At 35.3% G+C, this 13,929-nt stretch overlaps 1 protein-coding gene across 7 annotated transcripts in view; it reads left to right on the top strand.

Moving 5' to 3' along the window:
* LOC109864021 (protein tincar) overlaps positions 1–13,929 on the top strand; it is a 65,007-nt gene that overhangs the window by 46 nt on the left and 51,032 nt on the right. The window lies entirely within an intron of this gene.

The following is a 13,929-nucleotide window of genomic DNA, read 5'->3' on the forward strand; positions in this document are numbered from 1 at the left end:
GTGAGTCTTGTAATTTTAACAACTTTTTACTCGATGCTGTTCTATCAACGCCATTTTACTTCCGTACCATTATAAAAATTAGATAATCCAACATGATGCGAGGAATTGCTAATAAATACGTAAAAAATGCACAGTCTATTAATAAAAAAACACGCTTATTTTTTGGTAGACTATATATTTTCAATCATATATGTTTGATTACAGATATTATATATTATAAAAAACGTTTTAACAAAGAATATAAGTTTTAGGTTAGCACATTTTTTTTCCAAAACCGTAAAACAGTACAATCTTGTAAATGTGATTGCACATTTTCCATGATATACTATAATTAATAGTCGAAAGACTTAACTCAGGTTTGATGATGCGCGTGTCGATTAGCGTCGATGCTCTCAGATCGCTTTTTAGTGTCGATTTGAAATTTAGATCGATTGATGATAGCGCATGTAACGCACAATAATGTGTACGCGCATTGCAAATACGCGTGTCTGGCGTTTCGCGCGCGCGTGTCACTTCGTGTATCAGTCGTGCGCATCGATCGGAAAGTATATGTATCAATGTGGCAGATATTATCACGGTCGTGTGTATATTTGAACATGATGGTATACAATTTTAATTCGCCGTGAAACTATGAGGCATCAAACGCTCTTGCATTTTCCGCGATTTCTACGAATTATAAACGGCCAGCGATTTCTATCAACGTTTTCTTGCTGAGATAACATTAATTTTAAGTCATGCATGTTCAACAATTTCATACAATGATATTAAATTTATTGGGTTTATACATATATATAAGCGTACTACAGCTTGAAAATATTTTCATATTCGTCCTATAAATATATTATATTATTAATACGTTAGCTAGGAAAATGAAGAGAAATATCCGAATTACTCTCTCTCTCTCTCTCTCTCTGTCATTATTTGCAAACGTGCATTCACATGCATCGACAGCAGCGTATACAGTACGAGTCAGAACTTCCGACGGCTTTTCCGACTACGTGACTTCCGGACATTCAACATCTGCGACATACTGCCAACACGTCGTTGCTGCGCAAACACAAACGACCGACTGCGAAATTATTATTATTGCAAACGCGTCTGACATTTTTAACAAGCTCCGACATCCCAGTAAAGCCCGGCAAGCATTATTAACCGATTGTCATGCTCTGAGCCAGTTTCGATTATCCAGTAGATAGAAAAACATGCTTAACACCGAAAATAAACCGTTGGTCTACGGATAAATTACATAGACTATATAGCTGAAACTGTATAGTAAGCTTGTAACTATTATCGTAAGTATATTTGATACGAAAGATGAGAATGATTAAAAACATGGGAATTAAATTTGATAGGGAGAAAAAAGGAGAGAGAGTAATTGAACGAAAAACAAAAAATAACATATAGATAAATTATTTAGATAATCGAGTTTAATTCATTGTCGCAGTTGTTAATTTAATATAATCGCACAAGCTTCATGAATTTTTTAATACAATTTCGCAAATATAACGACGCGATAAAAATATTTCATTTGCGGAAGATAAATCGATATACCGAGCGCTCGATTTGATTTCTAGCTAGATATATCGCCATGCGGTATAATTCCGCGGCTTGCACATCGGGCCAGATGAACGAAGTTATCGGAATAGAGCGGTTATATGGGAGGTGGGAATGTTCCGATATTTGTGGAAAGCTGGCAAAGTTTCCCTCGCAGTGGTAATATAGCGTCTGCGAAAATCGATATTCGATAATCACGAAATTCCAGGAAGACTTGCGGCCGCGCATTATACCTTTTCTTGTACGAGTTTTGTTGCAAGACAGTAGAGAAGAGAGACTTAAAGAGAAAATAGCCTTTGGCGATCTAGTAAACATACATAACGCATTTTTAAGATGTACATTGTGTTTGTCAATTGGGTTGAGAAGATGGCTATAATTTATAGCGATTGTTCATCACAATTAAATTAACGTTTTTGTACATCGCTCTCTTTCTAATTATAAGAGAGTTTGACATTTACTTAGGAGATACGCGCGATAATGTTATGGATACGTATTATATATAGCGTGATAGTTTGCGTTAAAATAATATTTTTTGACGAGAAAGCGCGGCTGAATGTCAACGTTACATAGTGGTACGTGCTACATACATACGCAGTCTATCACAAAATCGACTAAGTTTGTGCTTATCTTGTAATCGATGTTTTTCAACGAAAATGTCTCAAGATAACTGAACAAACAAGCGTCAAAGAACGCCACAATAAATAATCACTTGTATAATTGTTCCTTTCATTTATACAAAAAGGTGGTGTAAAATTCCATTGTTAAATATATTACTACAAAAATGTTTTTACATCATTAGTACAACTTTGATATGTTTATTTACAGAGGATATACTTGTGCATTTTCAAAGCTTTGAAGTATGTCGACGGGCGAGAAATACGTTCTACACTTTACTTTTGCTAGACATTTTACGAAAACGTTTCTGCTTGAGTTGCGGTTTACACGTTCAAACAAATGCAAACATAATCCTTGCTGCACGTTAATGTGTTATGTACATATCGGAGTAATAAGGTCGTTGCTACGCTCGCGCTTTATCGGTCCTGTATGCGTTATTTCTATTTTAACGCAAACGGAAGTGCGTTTTGCCGAGACGTCGCTCTGTATTTCTGTACTCGAGAAACAAAAGAAATTATGCTATCGATTTTTCTAAGAGAAAGAGAGAACAATTTGATTAAAAGATTTCTATTACATCGAAATATATAAAGAGCTCTAATAAATTAGAGATTGTCAGATTCACTTTTTTCACAGAATGCGTGATTGTATGTGTATGTCTCACACACACACATACGCTGTAACTGCTATGATTTAATGGCGCAATCAGGTGCAAGTGACATGAGAGATTTTCTTTTTATAAATGAACTCTTTCTTTTTCGTTTTTTTTCCTTGCATTTCTGAAAATCTTTTCTATTTGTGAGTACTTTGCGAGATGAGACCGTCGTCACCAAATGTATAGCGACATTTGTGTAATATGTATTTAAAAAAATGAGCACAAATTAATATTGTACATATCTATTTTGTATGTAACGATTTAGAACTTATAAAATGCGTTTACATGTTTAAGCACATATATTTCAGTGTACATGTCGTTTGTCACGCACAGCACATCCAGATGGATAGTAGTCTATTTCTTGCCACATCGACTTGGTACACGATACGGCGACTCTTACCAACGCACAGCCAGCTGATCTCGCTGCAAAGATCCTGGCGCAAGTTTGTCCGCTCCAATGTTGCAGATGACATCTTCGGCAAGCTCGAATCTTTATATACATATATACATGTATAAGGAGGGAGAGAGAAAGAGAGAACTGCGCGCGGTTGTTGAACGAGAGAACGTCGAGATTATGCTTTTGACACTGCTCAATAGCGCTTTAATCTTCACTAACAATCTCTAGTTCTGTCTTCTACTTCATCGTTTCGTAATCTATGCCTGTCGACATTGAAATAGCTTTTACGGAAACAGACACGAACAAGATTAAACTCTCGGAGCCTCTTTCTTGCGATGCCGCCACAAAACTAATTGCGTTTATAAAGGTATTAATATCTCCGGCTGAATTGTGAACGTTGAGGAAGGGGAAAAGAACCGCTCGGGTTTCCGAATGGATTATTGGAGTAGTTCGATTTCTGATGCAGTTAGCCCTCGAAAGCTCTGAAGTATTTAGAAAGAGAAAGAAAGCTTCACACTTGATTTCGTTGTCAGATTTTTTGAACAACGCTGCAAACATGTTAATGCTTTATTACGTTATTGATATTAAAAGTGTGACTTAAAAAATTTAATCTAATTTTTAAATGAAGGAAAATAGACTTTCTTTTTAATAAAATTTACATCAAAATTGAAACACGAGTCGACAACAATAATCAAGTAGGCATCTACACTCTCTTCGTGTTCGTTCTTATCAAGCGCGATATTATAATCATTGGACAGTTGACAATTTTTTTACGCTGTTATTTATATTGTCAGAAATATACATACAGTAAACACGAAGAGAGGAGGAAAAAAAGTGTGGAAACGTTAGCGCGATAGGCGACGACGAGTGTGTGGTCAACGGTGCGTTGCGTGCGCTGAAATTTCGGTGCGTGCGGAAATTACATCGTCACACACTAGGTGACCAATTCTATCGATTTTCTTGTCAGTTGGCGCGTGTCAGAAACTTTGACTGCAAGTTATACTTGACCCAAACGATGTTGAGAAACTCTTCTATACACAACATTTTGGAGCAAGTTTTTTCCACATACAAAGCAAGATTTGGAACGACTCGATTTATAAATCGGAATTATAGTGAAAAGTCTTATATAGAGTAAAAAGTATAATTGTGCCAACCCACGTTGCGCGAGAGTTTATTACGTATTCCGCTATTATTATTCACACATGTATACGTATTGCTAATGAATATACGTTATATATTCATTTTGTTAATCTATCAGAATTATTTATGTACATTAAATTGGAAAGCTCTGATATATATGATATTAATTCGCAAGATTCTTATTACGTACAATACTTAAGAGACATTATAAAATAAAAATCATACATTTTTCACAAGATTTGTAACACGAGAAAATTATATATGGAAATCAAATAATAATAAAAATATCAAATCTAAAAAGAACACACGTTTCATATAAAGTACATAATGTTTCATAAAAAATACAGTATATAAAAGAAAGTAATAAGTATAAAAGAAAGTTAGAGATTATCAAGAAGATTTGATATTTTTTTGCAGGATATACATATAATATACTTCATCCATGCTATAAATAAACAATAACGGAGCAAAGTCTTTTACAATGTTCTCTCATGCTTATGCTTGTTAGTCTCTCCCTGACTATGTTCCATTTAATTATTATTTGAAAACAGTCTCACGCGTTATTAGGAGATATACTCTTAAAATACCGCTTTTATACGCACGAGTCGTTTTTTCGCGTCAACTGTCGGCGATTTTCCTCAAATAGAAAACGATTCCATAAGTATTGAAAATCAATGCATACGTTCAGTGCTCTTTTCTGTGCAGTTCTCTCCGGAGCCGTGTCTGTCTCTTTGCGTATATACGCACCTATGCGACGTATCTGATATAGCGAGAGGAAAACTAGAGGCGAAAGATATCGATATTTTGAGAACAGGCCGAAAACGTGATTACAAAGCAGTTACAGCAAGTTGCGCGCACGAAATTTGCATAAAGCATTACGACGAAACGATTGGAATTGGACGTGATAATGCAGATGAGACTCGGCGATAAGCGTTTTTTTTTACCGCTAGTCAGGCATAAAAATATCTCCTCGTAATTGATCCGGCAAATGAGCCGATGTCTCATCGGGGTTTGATTGCTGTCATCACCATTTCTGTTAGCGGTGTCGTTTCGCGATGAAATCGTTTGCTCAAAGACACTTTAAGAAAGACATCACGCTAGTTTTTATGTTTTTCCTTTTTTGCCATAGTTTTGCTTTTATTACATTTTTTATTATTTGTAGTTTTGAAAGATATTTCATTACGTAAGCTGTTACACAATTTATGATACACAACAAAACTTGAGAAAACAAATTAATAATAAAAATTTAATTACATTAATTATATGTTTAAGGTTTTGTAAAAACTTTATGCTGCGTGTAAATTAACTCTTCGCGGACAAACATGAATCTCACAGATTCATTAAAAAATTTTGAACCGGTGTCTCTAGTAAAAATTAGTTTTTTTTAACGCTTATTTATATTTCTGAAACTACTAGATATTTGTTCAATTTGTTTTTCTAATTGACGCAGAATCGTTCCAACTTTTGATTCAAAAAAACAAAATTGGAAAAATATTAATTTTTTGCAGAGATATTTGATTTTAAAGTCGCGTGAATCTTACAGACCCAGTCTGTCCAACTAGTAGGTTGGTTTTGAAGTCTGCGAAGAGTTAATATCTTTTTTGAGAATACCTATTTTTTTATACTCAGAAAAAATATAGATTAAGTTTTACTAATCTTCATTCCGTTAGGAATCTTACTTTATTTAGAAAAAATTCCGAAAGCACATACATGTGTAATATCATACTTGAGACAAGTCTGAATATCTGCCGTTGAGGGGTAGTCTTCCCTTCTATTAGTCTCTTGACAACGACTCTTCTCTTCTGACACATCTAAATTCCAATAGATAATTATCGCATCTCTGTCAGTCACTGTACTAGATGAAACTGACAGGAAATCTGACATCGGCTATGTGCGCGCTTGTTACAGTCGAAGGATTGTCAGATCTTTATCATCTTTCTAGGCAAGTTCCTTAAAATTATGCTTCTTTGGCAGGCATTTCACCGTATTATTTCGTGTATTGATAATAATGGGAAATGTTTTTAATATCTTCTCTAATGCTAATATTTATAAAATTATCCATCTTAATGTGTCATAATACTTTTATTCTATATTTTACTTACTTCCGAATATAATAATAAGTGAAATATGAAAATAAATAGAGAGATAGAGAATATAATAAGTAAAGAGACAACATTGTTTATAACTTTGTTTAGAAAATTTCCAGTTCTTGAATACACATTGGCAAGTAGATTGATTCAAATTCAGAATAATTGTAATTCAAAGTGTATCGAATTTTCGCTGCGTTTCTGTTTAGTGCAAAATCAAAGCAGTGACACGCCATCGTATCGGCTGTGCTATCCGAAGCTGTTCGCTCCGATCGAATATCGTTTGATCTCTTGGTAAGTGCCCGTGGCGGCGCGCGGGGCGATATTTGCGCGTATACTCGTGGGTGCGGCGTAAACGAGAGCTTTGTATATTAGGTACGCGCCAGTAATTATACCCTCGGCAGAAGCTGACAATGTGGTCGCCGCGCCGCCACGGTGAACGTCTGCGCGCACAAGGGAGATGTGACCGAGTGTGTGTATATATCGGGAAGATCATCTAATGGAATGTGTGTGTCCCCCAAGTCGTCTTCGACCAGCTGGAGAATTGACGTGCAAACCTCCGAAGCCGCTTGCGCGCCGCTCGAGTCTCGCTTGTGGAATATCGAAATCAATTACCGGATTACTCCGCGGACCCATTAACAATCCGCGTCCTGAGCGAGCGATAATTAAATCGTTCGCGTGGTTTCTGCCGCACAGCTCAAGCCGGATCTATATTGAATTTAGAACAAAACGCGCCCTACCTCGTCACGATTCTGAGAATTGAAAACTGTATCGATTTATACGCGCGCGCTCCCCGTGCATTAATACAAGACTTTTAATTAACGGTCGACGTTTGTGTGCGCTGATCTGATATCGAAAAAAAAAAAAGAAAAAATAGAATTGCGCGTATCAATACCACATAAATTGGATTAATTTCTCATCTTAGTCTCGCGTTGCCGGTTAATTTTGTCGTGAAGTAATGGATTTTCGTGACAGTAATGTCAGAAGCATTGTGGCAAATTCGGCAGGAAGGTGTATTCTGTATCTCGATGTCGATGCAATTTCGTCTGGGATTATGAGAATTACACTAGAGACCGCGCGTCCGAGAAAGGATGATTTGTCACGCACAAGATAAGTGACCAAGCGGTTTTATCAGTACCGCCTTAATCACTATGGGAGCCAGTTGTTCTTTGTCAGATCTCGCGGTACGCTAATCTCTCAAATCATTTTTTTGCTGAAAAAATGAAGTACACCAAGTGTATATCAAAGATAATGTATGTGGTTTGAAAATAATTATTTGTCTTTGGACTTAGATCGCAAACTTGAGAATACCGAGATAATTCGAAAATTAATTAATGCAATGAAAATAAAAAAAAAAAAGATTCACGAAAGTATATTTTTGTTTTACATAAACGTTTTACACAACGTGCTCTTTTCTACAATATTTAGTTTTGACCTCTCGTTGAAGATACTCAACTTGCGATATAGTTTTGCGACACAGATTTATTAATATTTGTTCGACAAAAGTATAAATCGACACGTCTCTTTCGGATGATTTTGAGAAAAATTTGAGAATAAAATGAAAATTCGATAGTTATCGGTGCGAATCGTGCCGTTCGCGACAGATACAAAGATTACAGATTGCACCCTGCTACCTCAGTTACCGAAGAACCGTTATCGGCTTATAAGAGGATGAATGTTCTCGAAATGAAGATATGGCCGATATCCTGCAAGCTCTGGTATAGATTCACGGCGTTTAGTAGTGTGCGTCATTGGGTATTGATTGAAAGGGGGAAGGTAAGGCGGGGAGGAGTTTGGAAACTGTCGGAAGGGTTGTGGCAAAAGGGTGCGAAGGAAGGAATGAAAATGACTATACTATCACTTGGTCAGAGTCCGTTCGGCATTATCATCTACTGTCAAAGAGCAGCGCATAAAATTGCACTTAAATCCAGAGTGATATGTATATCCTGAGGACGATGATTAATCTTTGTTTTTGTTTGACAGATTCTTAAATTAGTCAGCCTCTTGTGATTTGTCGTTAGATAATCAAAAGGTATGGGAGTATCTCATAATTATGCGAATCTGATCGATCAGCAAAGTTACAATTTTTATATCTCAACGACAGCTGAACCGATCGAATTCTTTCTAGTCTCAGTTGATTCAATTTGAAAAACTGAAAAAAAAAATTATTGTTATATTGTTATATTTTTCATGTAAGCTCTTTAAAAAAATTATTTAAGACTTTTTATCTGAAAAATCACAAAAAAATTGAATTGAAAATATTTACCAAGGAGACTGTGCTTTTGAGCAGATTGTAAGAGCCATAACTCCAGTTTCTTTGTCACCTGTGCGATTTGCGTAAGAACACCTGCTCACCTGATTACGACTCATTATCTAAAATATATATGCTGATTGACTTGCATGATGTGAGACACACACGGATAAATGCGCGAAGTATTTATCGAGATAGAAAACTACTTCCTTCAAAACTGTTCTTCGCACGCACGTCACGCGCGCGTATATATTCGAGCGGCTTTTAAGAATGCACGATCAAACGAAAAAATATCTAAAAGAGGCATTCTTTAATATATCAATCAGTTTTTTGAGGTTATCGCTTTTTTTTTATTGACGTCTACGCGACTTACTGATAATAATTTAGTCGCACAAAAATAAAATTAATAAACCCGTTTGAGAAATGTGTTTTATATTGTTCAGTTGAGAGGCGAGGTCTGAATGACGCACGATTAGCACAGGATGTGCTGCGACCGTACACAAAAATAAAAAAATAAAAAAATAAAAAAATAAAAAAAAAAATTGAAAGAAATCGTTCAGACCTCGCGGTTGCCGCCGGTAACGCAACACGAGCTGTGCAGCGGCGAAATCCGCTTATTCATATCGCTCTGTTACGCTTAAACGCGTGACTCGCTCGGAGAAGCACGCGTCGGATGCATTACCTTACGCGCACACAAGTTTTGTTATACCGTGAAAAACCGCCAACACTCTCTTCTATGTGTATCTCTAAAAACATGAACGTGAGAGAACTCTAAATTAACGACTGCAACTTTGCACTGGAAAAAATTCTCAAATTTTTTTCTGTTAAAAATACGGTCACGCGTTTATCTAGCATTACGTAAACTTCTCAAGATCGCATCTCTTTTTATGTAAGGCACGATATTTGAAAAAATGAAAAAAATGTGAGTATTTTCTTTTGCTTTTTTCACTGAAATTACTTTTATAGAATTGAAGAGCCACAAACGCTTGGTTATTCATCGGAGATCGATTACAGAGAACAGCATCTGGTCGATCAATGAAGCCAAATTATCTGATCTTTAACTTTAAAACTAGACTCGCTTTAAGAAAGTTTGTATATATCTGTATTTATTAAAGCAATGTTCCTTTCCATCTGGAAAACCACAAAGTTAAGTGTTGCTTAATTCCAAGAAATCATCATCGAGTCGAAATTTTCAACCTAATAAAACGGTCTATAAATATGTAAATATTAAATTCACTGATTAATGTATCATGCAGCGTGTTTTTTGCCTCAGCATCATAGTTCCGGTCACGTTCAAAATATTACGGCAAAAAAATATACTACTGTCGCAATATAAATATATATTTCGAAAAAAAAACGCATGCGGCGCGTTTCCTCTGAATATTTTAACATCTCAAAAATATTTTTATGAGAATTTCACAGATATCACTTTATTAATTTGATTTTTGTTTGTAATATTGGAATAATTATAATTATTCGAAATCTGTATAGCAATAACAATCGTAATTATTTCGTATTCCTGATTTTAAGCAGAAACACGATTATTATGTTTCTGTTAAGCTTGTTGTTATGCATTTTCGCAAGACGGTGACTGTGCATCTGAAGCCAACATTGATTTTAATTGCTCAAACAACCGAGATTGATTATGTGGTGCACCTATTATGTTAAAGTTATAATTAGTTGTTAGCTGTTAGCCACTCCATGGGGCAGTTCTTGGTTTTGACTATGGATAGTTCGCGAAATTAATTGGCCGGCAACTTGATAGGTATACAAAACAGTTTTGTGACTGTTATTTAGAAGAGATTTAGAAACTTTATACACACACACACACACACACAAAGTATTTCTAGTTTCTTTGTAAATTACTTTGTTGTATTAATTACACAAATTTTATTTTATTTTTTTGCTCTAATGTAAATAGGAATAATTATAATTTATCAGGCGTAGTAATTAAATATTATTTTTGCAATTTATGTCTACATGGAATTTTTATTGCGGAAACTGATGGAATTCGCGTTTCTGTTATTCCTCGATTATATTACGATAACGACACGATAACTCGCAAAATAATAATAGAGAGATCAATCTTTCATAATAACCAGCTTTAATTTATGCAACTTGATATAGGCAAACATAATCATTTTAAACCAAGAGAAGACGTAAGTGCGTTATATGTGCTTTTATTGCCGCGACTACAAGCAGTGAAGACTGTAATTAAACTTCAACAACACGCGCACGCAAAAAGATTACAAAATAAAACAAAATCGACATGTTACGTTCATATTTGCGTTTATCTAATGATCCTGTGTTTTACAAAATGTTATCTTAAAGTTACGTTAAAATTACACTTTTTCAAAATTTTGTATAATTTAACAGAGAACGTGGAAAATACATGCTTTATGATCAATATCTCTTTCTCGCTATCAAAAAATCTCCGATAACACTCTTTTTACTTTCCTCATCGCGCTCGCACTTTCTTCTTTTACTCGTCAAGAAATAATATCGTAACCCGCGATTATGCACACGATCCGAAACACTTGGGGCTTATAGCAGGAACACAGGAGTGCATATCGAATCCATCTCCAGAAACGCCCGCGGGACGAAATTGGGGGAAGTTTAAGGGATGATGACTCATCGCACACCCTCGACGCCTAAATTTCACTGCGTTCTTCCTTCCTTTTTTCTTCCCTACTTTTTTTTTCACTTGATAATGTAACTGATACGCAAACTTGACCAGCATAAATTATACGCGTTTCTTTCCGAAATACTAGATGTTTAAACCAGTTTAACGATCATTTTTATACTACTTAGCTATTATTACAGTTTATTAGTGACAACCGATCGAAGATGAGATCTTTATTTGCATTGGAAGGATAAAGTTAATATCTCTCCAATGATTGACGTTTATTAATTTTTTTCTAGCTTTTGACATATATATATATATATATATATATTTGTCACGTTTCATACTTAATGACTCAATACGTGATCATCGTCTCGAAAATTGTATGATTTAAAGAGAGAGTATTTTTTGCGATTCACCTAGGTTCATGGAAGATTTTTATTCTATTTTCTCCTTGCCGGCGTATCCACAGTCTTTTTTTTTTTTCTCTCTCTCTCTCTCTCTCTCTCGTTCTATCATAGTCTCTCCTACGGTTCACAGCATTCTTATCGATCGGCATCACAAGGGTGGAGCAGGAAACAGGCATTCCAACGACTCACGTTGCAATGCCACGGAAACACGTGCGCGAAATGATTTTGGGTTAGCCAGCATTCTTCTTCCGTTCTCGTTATAATGCTCGCTTTTGTGGACTTTCCGCCCACCCTCGCATTTCTTATTAACTCCAAATACAAACTATTTAGAGTGAGAGAAGAGAAAAGAAATAATCTTTTTTTTTATTCGCTCACAATTCTTATTATTATTCATGCACATTGTATCTTTTTTTTGCTTGTAATAAATTTTCTTCAGAATCTGAAGTTTATAGTTTCACTTATTTATATCTTGTCTATATCTATAGTTTTTAATAAAGTTCAAAATAAAAGCTTTTCTTTATATGACAGTTCACGCTGGTCAAATAACGCGTGGATTATATTATATTAATGAAAAATTCTTTAGTTTCTTCATAGTTTCGTGAATGCACAAGTCTCTTTTTGTAACACGTCAGAATCCTAGAGTTTACGTTTGTGCTTACATCAGCGACATTTTTTTGTATATTGACAAATGTACGAACGAGTAACAAAATGAGATCTTTAACCTACACATGCACCAGCGGCAATCCTTTCTTCGGAATTATTAACTCGGAATTATCACATAGCGTGTGCGTACAAAACAGTCTAATCAGAAAAAACAGGGTGTTGACGTGACAAAACCAACATCATGGTTTTGCTAAAACACTGGTTTCATTGAACCTTCCGCGCTCTAAATCTTGTTGTAAGAAAACTCGTTGTCACGATTAAATTTTCTGCTCGCTTATTACGCACGCATTAGGTCATTAAGTATGATACTTTTGACACACACACACATATATACATATATATTATAATTAGTAAATATAATAAAGATATATAAATCCGTGAAAGCATGTCGTCGGTTTTTAATGTAAAAACGATTAATGCAAATGTTTAGATCCATTAACTGTTTTAATGTTTTAATTAAAATATTTTATTTGCAAAGGAAATTGTTTAATTGTATCTTTCAAATAATAGTTTTTTCTATGAAAATGTTATTTTCACTTGTGCTAAAGAAAGACAGACACAACTGTTGATGGTGGACGGAGACACTTTGTGGTGCCGGAAATAACTGTTCTCGACGTGCCTGCCAATAAGTCATCAGCTTCGCGCAACACGAAGACGAAACTTATTTTATGTCGGCGCCTACGAAAATGTGTATTTGAAATGCTGTCAATCATACATTTGCTGTATTCCGTCACTTTCCGTGTGTTATGCGTGTCACGATGATTCACGAAGATTCTTTCTTTAACACGAATATATCGTGACATTTAAAAAAGTGACATAATGTAACATACATATATTTTCACGATCATCGTGACGGTGAAAATATTTATCAGTTTGCGACCTAAAAATCTTGATTTGCACAAAATGCATACAGCATGTAAACTTTGCATTCGGTTTACATGTGAAGAAATTGTTGTAATTGTTCTTTTCGTTTTTACGGGCAATCGTTTTTCTTCAATTCAACAACCAAATCTCATGCAACGATAGAGAGTCACGCTAAATAATATTGATTGATAATTATATTATCTTAGGCATTTTGATGGAAAATTGACGTTGCGCGGAGAGAACAGGTCGCAGCACAGGTATAGCGCGTATTAGCGTGGCTTTCATTGTTCAGACATTCAACCGCGGCGATCGATACGAAAAGTGGAACAACTTCTGCGAAGCTCTCCGCGTCAGGTACCAGGAAAAGCACCGTAATGTTTTCTAATTCGCATTTCCAGAAAATCAATTTTTGCACTTCCGCTTTGTAAGGTAACGAAATGTCGTTGAGCGCGGATAAAGTTAGTAAATAAAATGTAACGCAATCGGACCAAGTGCTCGAAACATATTCGCACCATGTTGCATATGCAGATAAAAGAGTATTTGTAAGACAAGCTTTTCGCAAAAAAGCCGAAAAATTGATGCGTCATGGATCAATATTTACTGACATCTTAACGCGATCGTTTATGCATCTATTTTTTTAAGAGATGGCTAATATAAAAAATTGATATCTATT

Source organism: Pseudomyrmex gracilis, unplaced genomic scaffold (genome assembly GCF_002006095.1).
Source record: "Pseudomyrmex gracilis isolate BER0280 unplaced genomic scaffold, ASM200609v1 scaffold_16, whole genome shotgun sequence".
In the NCBI taxonomy this organism is placed as follows: domain Eukaryota; kingdom Metazoa; phylum Arthropoda; class Insecta; order Hymenoptera; family Formicidae; genus Pseudomyrmex; species Pseudomyrmex gracilis.